Source organism: Eubalaena glacialis, chromosome 4, assembly GCF_028564815.1.
Source record: "Eubalaena glacialis isolate mEubGla1 chromosome 4, mEubGla1.1.hap2.+ XY, whole genome shotgun sequence".
Taxonomy (NCBI): Eukaryota; Metazoa; Chordata; class Mammalia; order Artiodactyla; family Balaenidae; genus Eubalaena; species Eubalaena glacialis.
The window spans coordinates 168,861,731-168,875,172 of record NC_083719.1 but is presented as its reverse complement, the minus strand read 5'-3'; the positions used below and the strand labels follow the sequence as shown (position 1 = coordinate 168,875,172).

At 48.3% G+C, this 13,442-nt stretch overlaps 1 protein-coding gene across 2 annotated transcripts in view; it reads right to left on the bottom strand.

Annotated features, from left to right (window-relative positions):
* Positions 1–511: 511 nt before the first annotated feature.
* The window catches only part of SNAP47 (synaptosome associated protein 47), an 81,220-nt gene continuing 68,289 nt past the window's right edge, over positions 512–13,442 (bottom strand). Inside the window, exons 5-6 of one of the 2 annotated variants that reach the window (XR_009700860.1) lie at positions 8,956–9,053; positions 512–690 (exon numbers count right to left, since the gene is read on the bottom strand). The gene's annotated coding sequence lies outside the window, so the exon portion shown is untranslated. Of the gene's footprint in view, positions 691–8,262; positions 9,054–13,442 lie in introns of those variants that run through there. The other variant, XM_061190091.1, reaches the window with a different exon arrangement.

Sequence of the window (13,442 nt, the reverse complement as noted above, 5' to 3'; positions counted from 1 at the left end):
CTGTGGTTTCTATTCCCATCATCTGAGTGCGGAGTCTAGTCTGACCAGAAAAACAAGCTCATTTAAAGGGCCCGAAGATGGTTTTTCAGAGACACTAGTCTGCCATTTCTCGATCTACCAGCTTTCCGAATAAAGTCGTATTCCTTGCCTCAAAAAATAAATAAATAAAGGGCCCAAGAAGCAGCAGGCCCTTACTGACCAGGTGGCCAAGCTGGAAAGGCCTGGCGAGGGAAGGAAATGCCTGGGACCACATGGCCGCACAGCTGGGACAGGTCTCTTGACTGCCAATCATTCCTCTGAACAAAAAGGACAGAGATGGTGACACAGGGGGTGTCCAAACATGAGCCACCCCCCACCCCTCCTTAAAATATCTTCTCTGACTCCAAACCATATTTGGGCCCAAGAGAACAGCCCACAATGCTCCAGCAATGGCCTTTGTAAATGCCAAAGCCACAGCATTCATCTGGGGCATGAGAGATGCCAGACACAGGCTGCGGGAGCAGAGCACACACACAGAGACCTCAGGAGGGAATTCCGTTCTGTCACCAAGAGGCACCGACCTGTGCGAGGCATTGCCTGGTGCTGGTCACAAACGTGGCTCAGAGGGGTTCCTGATGGAGGGTTCCGTGCTTCACATGATGACACCATCAAAAGATGCCCGAAGAGGTGGCTGGACATGCAGCTTCTCACCTGGGAAATGCAGGATAATCACACATGCCTCAGCCCAGGCACATGGTGAGTAATGTAGGAGAGCTAGCTGTCACTGCATTAGCATCGTTCTGCTTTCTGTTAGCTTTTATTCCTACCTCCATCTGAAGTCACTATCCTTTTCCCAAATTTTCTTTCTTGTAACTAATCTGTTTTCTGAGATATTTTATGCATCCTTTAGAAGCTGCTCTAAAAGCTTTTGGAACAAGGTACATTGAGTATATGCTGTGTGTGTGCCTGTCTGCATGTGCCTGCACGTTTCCATGTGGCTGTGTGTCTGCATGTTTCTGTGTGGGACTGCAGGTCTCCTCATATCTGTGTGTCTCCATGAGCATCATGTGCCTGAGTCTGTCTGCACATATGTGTCTGTGTGTATGCCTCTGTGTGCACACACACATGCACATATGAATAAATAACTGCATAATTACCTCTGAGTTGGTGGGGGATGAAGTCCCAGAACAGCTCTCCCACATTGGTTTTAGTGGATTAGCACATGCTCCAGGAGCCCATGTGATGGAAGGCTTGCTTCCATGGAGTGGCCACCAAAGGTGATGGAGACACAACCTCCTCCTTCTGGGCCCAGTTCCATGGGAAGGAAGTTTGTGTGACAAAATCTTGAATGCATAGAAACATTGCATAACATTACAAATGTACCTGACATCATAGGAAGACATGAAACTTGACAGCAGCTCATGGTTGGCATTGCTCCTCAGGGCATGCGTGGCCAGAAAGTTCTTCTGATGGCCCTTGGAGCATGGGCTTCTAGAGTCAAACACTCTAGCTGTGTCTGCAAGTCAGAGTTTTACCTGAAAATAACCTCCTTTTCCTTATGTAGATTAAAAAGTAACTAGGGAAGAAAACTATTTTTCCAGCATAAATTTCCCTTCTTTCCAGCATAAATTTTCCCTTCTTTCCTCTCACAAAGAATATCTGCTAAAATAGTTTTGAGTATATCACCACAAGGTGTACTAAAAGGCAAACATCAGTTCTGGAGGGGAGGTGCACAGGCTCCCACCCTGCAGGGCACCTGGTGAGAATGTGTCTGCACAGTTACTACTGCAAACAGTTCTTCAGGACCAGTTATTATCATAGGAATTAATGTTTAATGGTCAATCCATAAATAAGATGAGAATTGCAATTGAAGAACAATCCCAGAGAGGAGATCATGGATTTAAAGCTTGATTTCAAATCAGTCTAATGATATACTTACTACTATGTGTTTAAACTGTGACTTTTACCATGGTAGTCAAGGAAGAGGCTGTTTTATGGTCAGTCTCAGCTACAATTTATTTTGTTGGTTTTACGGGAAATTTAATGTTCTGTTTTTAAGTTTGCCTTGCAATATAAAGACACTGATCCAGAAGCTCCAGGGAAGGAAAACTTGTGTTGCAAAGCTCCACACAGCTGCTTGCATTTTTAATTATAAATTAGAAAAGTCAGTAAAGAAGCACCCAACACTTGCAAGGACCCTGGAGCCATCCCTAATCTATGCAGACATTTAGTTCCAATGTTTGTGGGTCACGGAAGAACCAGGAGGGTTCCAGAACTGCAGCATGCAGTTAGTACCTTAAAGAAGGACCCCAGACAGCTCTGCATGGAAGGTGGTGTGTGGGAAAAACCTATTTCTGCCGTGAACTCTTCAGCTTGCCCACATTCATCCAGAGATATGACAAAAGTAGGTATTTACATGCCCGTTTGGCCTTGGCCTAGCCTCCCGAGGTGACTCCACCCAGTATCCTGGTTTGTTTCCTCCTCCACAAGCCAGAGTTTCCTAAGCTTTTTTCCAGTTTTAAGCATTCCATATACATGTTTTTATTTTAAGCCAGCATGATCCTTTCTGAGAGAAAGTAAACACAAACCATTAATTAATTGACCCTCATTATTTGCAGATTCTGTATTTGTGAATTTTTCTACTTTTTAATTTTGATTTCCTTAAACCTTTTGAAACTCATTTGGCCTCTTTCAGTGAAGACCTGAAAATACAGGACTACAGTTGGGGAGAAACGCCTGACCTCCTGGGCAGGATGGTTCTGCCCAGAGGGTGGACTCAGAGGTTGTCTGCCCTATGCTCCTTCTCAGGGTAAGACTGTTTTTGGCTCTCACCACAGCGGGGCCCTGGGCGGCCTAGGGGATGGTTCACTCTCCTTCTGCAGAGCCTCAGCTTCCCTTCCCTTTGTCAGGGGGTGGGGATTAAACCAGGAGCCTCTCTTCCTCCTAAACCCTCCTCAGCTGCCTCTCCTTGAGCTCTGTGCAGTATCGTCCGTCACTCAAAGAGAAGATGAGCCAGGCTTAGGAAGGGAGGACGGACAGCAGCCTCCCTTTCCTCAGTGGAAAGTTGGCCCAAAGGCTTCCTTTGGCTGTAACAAGGCACTGCGTACACTGCAGTGGGGAGTGGGACCAACAGCAATTGGGGAGGAACTGACAGCACTCAGGGAGAATGGGGCCCAAGAGATGAGGCCATGAGGGTCCTACTGCCCCTTGGAGTGAGGAGCTGGGTGTGGGCCCACCCGCGGGAGTCACCATCCCTGTCTGGAGCCTGGGCCTAGGTGAGCTGGCGTAGCTGTCTCACTGCACATTTCCTTCTCCCATCCTTGGCTCTCAGCTGGCCAGGAGCCAAAGCCTGGCCAGCTAGGAGTGGCACCCCACCCTGGGGGGCAGGAGGGGGGGGTGATAGCGGGGAAGATGGTGATACCGTTCTCTGCTGGTCTGCAGAGAACTTGGGGTGCCACAACTCCTGTCCTTCCAAGAGAAATTCTATGTCTGACCCAGCTTCCTCAGCCTTCCCAGAGTCCAGAGCTCGACCCAAGTTTCCCTGGGTGGTACATTAAGAACAGGGCCCCTGGTGTCCGGTGGGGCATTGGGCCGCTCAAAGCCAGCAGCAGATGGGCCGAAGGGAGCCCCGTGGCTGTGCACATCCTGCGCCCTTCCCAGCTAGTCCTTGGAGTGCTCTGATGAGCATGTGGTCCCTCTCCCATGGAGGGAGGAAGCAGTGGAGGTGGAGCTGGGAGAGCACAGGAAAATAGTGTAGTATGCGCCCACAAAGGATGTGTGTGCCTTGCTTATTTGAGAAACACACGTGGGAGGTTTTAGCGCTGTGAAGCCACTTTGGCTAATGAATTTCTTTACCGCTGTGCCTTTTCAGAGGGACCATGTGGACCCTGCATTCACTAGGGTTCCTCAGGTCCCAGGACAGGGAAGTGACATCCTAGTGTTCATGCCAAAGTCCCACATCCTGGGAAACTCCTCCCTGGGGTGTGAAAGGTCCAGGGTCTGTGACTGAAGCAGAAGACTGGGAGAAGAGTAAAAAGTTCATATGGTGGCCCCAAAACTTGATGAAAGCAGTACTGTTAGGTGTCCACTGGATAGGGCACAGATTGCTGGTCTTCCATAGTTACTGGGCGCTGTGACCTGTGACTCACACTGGTGGGCCACTCAGAGGGAGGGATGTAGTCCAAGGACTGCTGTGCTCTGTGCTGAGGTGGTACTAGTTAACTGTTGCATGGGGAGTGCACAGAGTATGAAAAAGAGAATGATGGTTACTAGTGCCAGTACAACCTGGCTGTCACCAATAGGAAGGCTTCAACATCAGACGGAAGGACCACACACCTGGATGGGAAGCCAGAGCCCACACAGAGCACATGTATCACACGCTGGATCTGGAGTGGGCAAGGAGCAAGAGTTGACCACACACATGGAGACCAAACTCAAGTCCCTCTGAGACGACAACACTTCTTCCCCAGACACAGGTTTCCATCTCCTTAAGGGACACCAATGTGCAGCTGACAGTAGTGGCTGCTAAGTATCTTGGGCACGCCACCCAAACGAGCACCATTCCCTCAACCGCCGTGGCTGAGAATACTCACATTTCCTAATTCAGATGTTGCAACTAATGTACTGTGGGTGGTAGAGGGGAAAGTCTGGAGCAGACAGCCTCAGATCCACCCTTGCCCAGGGCTGCACAGTTTCTTTGGGAGCCACTGCCCGACGACAGAACAGAGCATGGCTGACCTCGGTTATTAGAAGGCAGAACTCCTTGTCCTGCCACAGGGCACCCTGGTCCAGGCTCCCAACCCACCCAGACCCTCTCACACACCCATGCACACACACTCACACCCCAAACCCTTCATATGCACATAGGTCCCACACCCAAATCCGTGTACATACTCATGCACACATTCATTCATCCACACACTCACACAAATCCTAAAACCACATGCGCACACACTGACACACACACCCAAACCCTTGCACACACCACGCACACACACATATACACACACCCATGCACATACACACTAATGCACACTGAAACCCACACACATACCCATGCACACACACCTCTAAATCCACCCACATACCCTCCATCGCACACACCTGACCCCACACCCAATACACACACGCACACACACACACTCACGTACACACACCATTGTCCTGTGATGTGTCTTCACCCAGGCTCAGGAACACACAGCAACAGCACCAAGGGAGCCTGGTGGGCTACAGGTCAGAACACTCCCTCCCACTGGCTCCTCTGCCCTAGAGCCAGGCTAGCCGTCTCTCTTCCACCCCACAAGGCTGTTCCTGCTGCACCCTTGGACACCCCAGGCATGCCTCCCCTGACCAAACCCAGCTCTGGAATCGGGAGGGAGAGAGGCCGGCCCTGGGCAGGGCTCCTGGTTAGTATCCTGTGAAAATCCTGGTGACCAAGGCCTGAGGAGCTGAAGGTTAGGGCTTCAGGAGGCCATGGGTCTGCTCAGAAAGTGGGACCCTAAGGATCTATTGCATAGCACAGGGAACTCTGCTCAATGTTATGTGGCAGCCTGGATGGGAGGGGAGTTTGGGGGAGAATGGATACATGTATACGTATGGCTGACCTGCCTGGCTGTGCACCTGAAACTATCACAACGCTGTTAATCGGCTATACTCCAATATAAAATAAAAAGTTTAAAAAAAAAGAAGGTGGGACCCTCATCAAGGAGCAGGGAGCCTCCCGTGGTCTGCTGATGTCTGCCCAAGCTGAGGGTGGCCTACATGCAGACACACTTGTCCGGAAGGCTCCACGGTGTACCACCGTGCAGGTAACACTGTATCACCTCAGTTATTGTTTTCAGAACACTTGTCAGGGTTTCACCCTGTCTGCCTGTCTAGGCGTGGTGCCTGGAGGGTGTGGGTCCTTTGCTTCCCCCACCCTGATGCTTACCAAAGACCTCCCTCATAAAGAAAAGCAGCTCACAACCCAACCCTTCCCACCTTCCACACACTCCAGATTCCAGCTGCTGGGAGATGCCACCTGAGCTCTGCACCAGCTGCACCCTGCCCCCTCCGTCGCCTGTCCCCTCCACTTAGATGCCCTCTCCCTGCCCATGTCCAAATTCCCTGCCATCTGACCACTGCCCAGCCCACTTCTGCCTCGCTGTGGCTATAAGCTCACTCTCACATCTTCCCAGGGGTCCGGAGGCGGGGGTCCAGGCAAGCCCACACTCAGAGGTGAGTGTGCTCAACAAATGAATGAGCAAAATACTTCCCGCACAAAATTTTATCTTGATCCTTTAGCACTATACAGATAGCAGGATTGTATTAAAATAGGCCTCAATCTGTATCTCATTTTTATCAGACTCTGAACATAAGGAAAGAATTAAGCTTTGAAGGAGGTATCATTTCCAAATCCAAGCAGACTTTTGTTTTGGAACTTTCTCCCTTGAAAATTACTGAAAGCCAATACTGACAGGCATGCTTTACTTCTGAAATTGCAGAGTAATTTATTTATTTATTCAGGCCATGTGCTCGCTGGGATGGCATCTGGAGATAAACATCTGCTTTTGGTGAGAGTCTATGATTTAGTCATGCCAAGCACACAGCAACTTCAGTCGTACAAATGCACAAAATGTCCGGCCCTCCTTCTAAAATAAGAGACTGGTCAGAGGCGGGTGCCAAGTGTGGAGTCCTTCCACAGGGACCGCCGACACCCTCCTGCAGGACTGTGCTTGTCCCAAGCAATGGGGCCTTCTTCTTTACAGGAAGGGGCCTTAGGAACGCCCACCCCTCCCTCTCCCCAGGACGCTGCCCAGGCCTTCTGCTTTCTGCTTCCTCACTCCCACCACGCCATGCTCACCACTCCCCTGCTCAGAGACACACCCAAGCTGGAGGCTTGAGGTTTAGGACAATAAAAATAGCTTTTCCCAGTGGCATACCCCCTCAGGAGCCCTCCCCTATGCCATCCAACTGGACTTCATGTAGCCATGACCCTAAATGGGGTTTGGTGCCAACTGTGTGCCAGGCATGCCCTTATGGGTATAAATGTGCCCACTTCACCCCTGGCAGGCCCCACTGGAAAGGTGGAGGAACCCAGCTGCACGTGGGTATAGCTGATGCACCTAGACCCTAATGGGGGCTCCAGTATCACCTCTGGGCCTGCTTAGGGCTCACCCTGAATACCAGCATGCTGCAGCCACCTGCCCTATCTCCCCAGGGGGAGTGGGGGCCAAAACCAGAGAACACAGACTGGGGCCTTGTCTCTGCTTCTTCTGCAAAGCACCCTCCTACAGGTGGGCCCCTCCCCACGAGGTTCCTGCAGCCCTGGTGCAAAGAGGACAGAGAAGACGGTAGTCCCGAGGGCCTGCCACCTTGAGAATCTGCATATCTGTCTCCCAGAGACTCACTCCATGGCAATTTCCAGAAAGGTTCCCAGGCACTGGACAGGTGAGCTTTGCTCCATGCAGTCCGTCGATTCATCACAAGATGTGTCAACAGCACTGAGGACTTCACCCAGAACTTCAGATGCCCTGGCTTGTTCTCCCCGTTCTGTTTCAATCAGAGGGAGCCTCCTAGTGCTCTGGGTGCTATCAGAAGATCTCTGCCCCACTTTGGGCCTCGGCCCCTCTCTCCATGGATGCTGAGCCCTTCCAAGGCAGGGACTGCCTCTCTTCCCTCCCAGAAGCTGAGGGGTGTTTGTTGAACAAAGTGATGATCTCAGTGCTGGCCGGGAGGGCCAGACTTTTCTCAGGCCCAAACACGAGCAATTTGAGTTAGGGGCCCTCTTGTAACAAGCAGGTAGGAAGGTGGGTTTTTGAACCACAGCATTACATGATGTTACATGATGGACAGGTCCCTATGGCAGTTTCTCCAAAAAAAGCAGTCACTGTTTGAGAGTGCCCTGGTTCCTGGAACACCTCCAGTGATAGGAGCTCACCACCTGTGCTCGATGACTGTCAGAAATGCTTGATGTCTACTGCACTGAAATGCTGTGGGAAGGAAATAAACTCAAGGGGATCCTGCTTTCAAACAGACAAGATTCAAGCCCCAGACGGCAGGGTGCTCTGGACTTGCTCTCCAATCAGGCAGAGCCAGCTCCCCATCAGAAACAGTGTCTCGCCAATCCATCCACAGCATGCAGAGCGCTGAGGGACCCCACATGGAGCAGAGCGAGCTCCGTAGAGGCCTCACCCCTCAGGTCTGCATCTCTTCCTGCTGTTCTCTCCCTTTGCACTGCCCTTCTGTTGGTGTGAGCTGCACCCACAAACAGCAGCAAACCATGATGTCCCCTCTCAGACCCTTACTCACACCCCTGGTCACTGGCAACTGGGCAGTGCCCTACTCGCTATATGGGGATCCTGGGCCCACAGTTACCTCCTGTCTGTCCTGACTCTACTGCTGGAAACACTGCACCACAATAGAAACCATTAAACTAAAAACACGCCGAACATGTGGAACAAATAGGAACATTTCTGTGGATGGGGCTGGTGTCCAGCTGGCCATTTTCATTGGAAGTCCCCAGCTGTACCTCCCTGGCCCACTGCAGGTTCTGGTCTGGCTGTCACCCTGAAAATAGCCTGCTGGAACCATAGCAAGAGGTTCCTTTTGACATGACAAAGGCACCTGGTCACCTCGCCCGCCAGGCCAAGAGGGTGAGGGGGTTTCTTCTCCACAGCTGCAGCCCTCATGATTGGCTTCATTGTGCTCCTTCCATCTCCTCAAACGTGTGAAGGAGAGGAAGGGGACTTCTCCCAGGCCCTCAGCACTAACAGCCTCCTAGAACAGGAGTGGCTTCATAAAGCCCTTTCTTCACTCTCTCCTAGCTCCTGAAGCCAGTGTGAGGACATCTCACAGCCATCAGGGGTGGGGGTGTCTCACAGATAAACAGAGAGGAAGTAAGCCTGGGCCAGGGGCTCTGCCTGGTTGTGACAGTGGATCTTCAGAATCCACGTTATAGGTGCAGAAATGAATCTTCAAAGGTGGGAAGTAACTTACTGAAGTCCTACAGACAGCAAGGAGAGCCAGCACTGTGGGTCGATGCGTCTGCTCCTTGTGGGTGAGGAGTGAGGGCCGGGCCACAGCTTTCCTGGATGCTGGAAAGAGAGGGGCAGATCCTAAGATACCCTCAAAATTCCTGCCCTGGTGTACACACAGCCTCTCCCAGTTATTTGATCAAACACTAATAAGGTGCTATTGCAAAGGGATTTTGCAGATATATAGAATCAAAGTCCCAGATCAGTGGACCTTAAGATAGGAAGATATCCAGGTGGGCCTGACCTAATCACATGACTTCCTTTAAAAGTAGTTTTCTCCAACTGGTTGCAAAGGGAGAGTCCTAGGTTCACAGCATGAGAAGGATTTGGCCTCTGCTGCTAGTGTGAAGATGGAGGGGCCATGTGGCAAGGAACGTGGGTGACCTCCAGGGGCTCAGAGCAGCCCAGCTGACAGCCAGAAAGAAAATGAGGACCTCAGTCTCACTGCTGCAAGGAGCTGAATTCTGCCAACAACCTGGATGAGCTTGGAGCCCCAGATGAGCCCATATGAGGACGCAGCCCGGCCAACACCCTGATTTCAGAATTCTGGCCTCCGAAACTATGAGAGTAACTTTCTGTTGTTTCAAGCCACCCAGTTCGTAGTACTTTGTTATGGTCCCGGGAAACAAATACAGATTCTATTACCCAGGAGTGGGGTGCCACTGCAAGAAATACCTAAAAATAAGGAAGTGGCTTTAGAATTAGGTAATGCCTTGAAAAGTTTTGAGACACGTAATAGAAAAAGCCTAAACTGCCTTGAATAGACTATTAGTAGAAATATGGATGTTAAAAACTCTGCCAGTGAGTGCTCAGAAGGAAATGAGTAACATGTTATTGGAAACTGGAGGAAATTTATTATAAAGTGGCAGAGAACTCAGCTGAACTGTATTCTACTGTTGGGTGGAAAGCATAACTTGTAAATGAACACGAAGAGATAGATTTCTAAGCAAAGTTTTGAAGGTGTAGCCTGGTACCTCCTGGCTGTTTACAGTAACATTTGAGAGGGAAGAGATAAATTGAGGAAGGAACTGTTAAACAGAAATGATGAGCACCTGATGATCTGGGAAATTCTCAGCCTGTTCAGAGAGCAAAAGAGGCTAAAATTAGGAGATTATGGTTGGGAAAGTGTGCACTGGTGAGAAAGCCAACAGTGTGGCTGAAGAGATTAAGGGTGTGACCTCATGGATGCACTCAACCATCTCAGCAGAAGCCAGGAATAGAGATGGGGTTACCCAGGAAGGATCTATGGAGGATCTTCTTGTCTATGGTGTGGATCGCCATGACAAACACAGGAGACCCACAAGTTTTTTGAGAATGTTAATCAGCAGAAACACTGACAGCTTAAACTGAAAGGGATGGAGCGGAAAAAGGGCTGTTGGACTTCTGAAATTCTACAGGCAGGAAACAGGCTGATAGAGCTACTGAGCTGTTGACATGTTCTATCCTTCAAGAAAAAGGAAGAATGACTACAAGAGTGGAGTTGGGCCCAGAGGACAAAGCCTTGAATCACAGAGGATTATTCTCAGGTCTTGAAACTGAAGGGACTTTGCTGGATTTTAGTATTGCTTGGGACTGGAGACTGCTTTCATTCCTTCCTTTACCTCCCTCTCTCCTTCCCTCCTTTCCTTGCTTTTTTTTTTTTTAAGTAGTCTTTCTTTCTTGAGCAGTTTTACACAGCAAAATTGAGTGCAAGGTATAGAGAAGGTACTCCCTATCCCTACATACAGAGTGTCTCCCACTACCAAAATCCCACAACAGAGGGGTACCTGTTATTATCGATAAGCTTACACTGACACATCATTATAACCCAAAGTCCATAGTTTACATTAGGGCTCACTCTTGGTGTTATATTCTATGGGTTTTGACAAATATAACCATTATTATATTTGTATCAAACAGAGTAGTTTCACTGCCCTAAAAACCCTCTGTGCTCTGCCTATCCATCCCTTTCTCCCTGCAATCCCTGGAAACCATTGGTCTTCTTACTGTCTCCATGGTCTTGCCTTTTCCAGAACATCATATAGTTGGAATCGTATAGTATGTAGCCTTCTCATATTGTTTTCTTTCACTTAGTAATACACATTTAAGGTTCTTCCATGTCTTTTCATGACTTGATAGCTCATTTCTTTTTAGTGCTGAGCAACATTCCATTGTCTAGATGCTCTGCAGTTTATTTGTTCATTCAGTCCTTTGGATAACAGTCCTTATCAGGTATGTCTTTTGCAAATATTTTCTCCCATTCTGTGGCTTGACTTGTCATTCTCTTGACAGTATCTTTCACAGAGCAGACAATTTAAATTTTAATGAAGTCCAACTTATCAGTTATTTCTTCCATGGATCATGACTTTGGTGTTGTATCTAAAAGACAACACTATACCCAAGGTCATCTAGGTTTTCTCCTATGTTATCTTCTAGGTATAGTTTCATGTTTTACATTTAGGCCTATGATCCATTTTGAGTTAATTTTTGTGAAGGATGTAAGGTCTGTGTCTAGATTCATATTTTTTATTTTTTGCATGTGGATGTCCAGTTGTTCCAGCACCATTTGTTGAAAAGACTATATTTGCTCCATTGTATTGCCTTTGCTCTTTTGTCAAAGATCCATTGACTATATTCATGTGAGTCTACTTCTGGGCTCTCTATTCTGTTTCACTTATTTATTTGTCTATTTTTTCACCAATACCACACTGTCTTGATTACTATAGCATTATAGTAGTCTTGAAGTCAGGTTATGCTCTCTGTTCTTCTCATGCAATATCAAGTCACCTATTCTGAGTCTTTTGCCTCTCCAGATAGACTTTAGAATCAGTTTGTTGATATCCACACAATGATTTACTGGGATTTTGATTGGAATTGCATTGAATTTATAGATCTAGTTGGGAAATACTGACATCTTGACAATATTGAGTCTTCCTATCCATGAACATAGAATATCTATTTAGCTCTTCTTTGATTTCTTTCATTAGTATTTTGTAGTTTTTCTCATAGAGATCTTGTACATATTTTGTTAGATTTCTACCTAAGTATTTCATTTGGAGGGGTGCTAATGTAAATGACATTGTTTTTATTTTCAAATTACAAATGTTCATCCATGGAATGAATGAGTTAGGAAGTTTGCCCTGTGAACTCACTTCTTTAATGGATCCAAGAAGGGTTGTTGATTTTCAGTTTGTTCAGCTTTTAAATTGTTGTTAGGATGGAGTAGCGACTTCCCAGCTCCTCACATTCCAGACAGGAAACAGGAACTCTGGTGACCCTTCCTAACTTCCATTCCCCCCCCCTCCCCCAACCTTTTGGAGTAGGAACAGTCTATCATGTATCACATGCTTGTCCCACCACTGTATTTTGGAAGCAGATAATTTGTTTTCTGGTTTCACAGATCAGAGATGGAGAGGAATTTTGCCCCAGATGGACCATACCAAGAGTCTCACCAATACTGGATTTAGATGATTCAGATGATGAGATCAGAGCTGATGATATTTAGATGAGATTTTGGATGAAGAGCTGTTATGTAATGGGTTGAGACTTTTGGAGATGTTGGGATGGAGTGAATGTATTTTGTATGCGGGATGAATGTGAATTTAGGAGGAACAGCAGGCAGACTATAATAGGCTGAATTGTTGCCCTCAAAAGATATGTCCAATCCTAATTCCAGGAACCTGTAAATATGACCTACTTGGAAAAAGTGTCTCTACGTATGCAGTTAGGTTAAGAATCTTGAGATGAGCAGATCATGTGGGATTACCCGGTGGATGCTAAATCCACTGACAAGTGTCCTTATAGGAAAGAGGCAGTGGGAATTTTGAGACAGACACACAGAAGAGGAAGAGGCAATGCGAAGATGCAGTGGAAATGGAGAGACGTAGCCTCAGAAGGTCGAAAGGCGAAAGAATTCTCCCCTAGAGCCTCTGAGGAAAGCAGGGCCCTGCCGACACCTTGATTTCAGAATTCTGACCTCCAGAATTGTGAGAGCTTAAATTCTGGTGTTTCAAGACACCCAGTTTGTGGTATTTTGTTACAGCAGACCCAGGAAGATCACACACCTCCATCTGCTCTTTTGTATAATTTGCAGCCAGGCCAGGTGATGGGGAGACCCTACTCCATGCTGTAAGGTCTGGTAAGAGTGAAAGGCCGGGTGATGGGGAGACCCCACCCATGCTGAGGTCTGTGGACCCTGAGGGCAGAGTAACAGGGAGACCCCACCCATGATGATGTTCCTGTGCTGGGCAGTGTGACAAGGGAGAGCTGAGCAAGCAGGAGTGGGTGGAGCTGTGAGCAGCCTCAGGCTAGCTTATGATGCCAAGAGGGCAGAGTGCTTACTTCATAGGACCCAGAGATCAGAGTGGGCTTGAACAAGATGCAATGGTGTCTTTCCTCATGACCGCACACTCCAGCAAGCACACAGAGCGAGTGAGGCTCCAGGTTCAGGCACCTCCTGATTTGGGGTTA